Source organism: Olea europaea, chromosome 20, assembly GCF_002742605.1.
Source record: "Olea europaea var. sylvestris chromosome 20, O_europaea_v1, whole genome shotgun sequence".
NCBI lineage: Eukaryota > Viridiplantae > Streptophyta > Magnoliopsida > Lamiales > Oleaceae > Olea > Olea europaea.
Window position 1 is genome coordinate 622947 of NC_036256.1, and position 1121 is coordinate 624067.

The window sequence follows — 1121 nt, forward strand, 5'->3', positions numbered from 1 at the left end:
TTAACCCGTTAATTTTTCAGCATTAGCGCGTCACCGTGTGGGGTGACAATAGGTTGGGGGTTGTCATTGTTTGGCAACCATTACTTGTACTAGAATTAGGGTTACGTGCTCTTAATTGATCTTTTGATTGAGTATTTGTTTTGGGTTAAAATCAGTTTTGTAATTCTTAGTAATCTAATTACCGTGGGACTAGTTATCTGCTAGACGTATTTTTTGCTGCATTGTTATTTCCGCTGCTTACTTATTCCGTTAGAAATATCGTGACTTTACCCGTTCGAACATTCCCTTAATCTAAGACAGCGAGTCTTACGAAACCCTGGGAATCTAGAACGGTGTATACTGTTTGTGACCCTAGGACTACTTTGTGTGGTTTGATTGTGGTTTGTGCATTTTTGATTGTTGTGTAAAGATGACATCTCATAGTTTTGATTTGAGAATTTTTAATGGAAAGGCTGACTTTGCTATTTGGCAACAAAAAATGAAGGGTATTTTTGTCTAACAAAAGGTTTCAAAAGCCATTGAAGGCAAATTTTCAACTGATTTTTCACAAGAACAAAGAGAAGAAGCCGATGAGCTTGCTTATACCTCAATTATTTTACACTTGTTTGACGCCGTTATAAGAAAAGTGGGTAAACTGAATACCACTAAAGAACTTTGGAAGAAATTAGAAGACTTGTATTTGCTTAAGTCTACACCGAATAAACTTCACCTGCTTGAACGTTTTTTCAATTTCAAAATGGATCCTTCAAAGGATCTTGATGACAATCTAGACGTGTTTAACAAATTAGTGCAAGATATAGTTAATTGTAATAAGACAGTGTCCAAAACTTATAAGGCTATAATTTTGCTCAATGCAATTCCTGATTCCTATAAGGAAGTTAAGAACGCCATTAAGTATGGTAGAGACACGTTAACACCTGAAATTGTCATAGATTTCCTTAGAAGTAAAGAAATGGAAATTAGGGCTGAAAAACATGATAAGAAGAACGGTGAGGTACATATGATGTGGGGTAGAACTCAATTTAGGCAAAATAGTCATGAGGGATATCAAACTAGTGGCGAGTCAAGTGGTAATGGATGGAAAAAGAAGAGCAAAGGTAGGTCTAGATCAAAATCTAGGA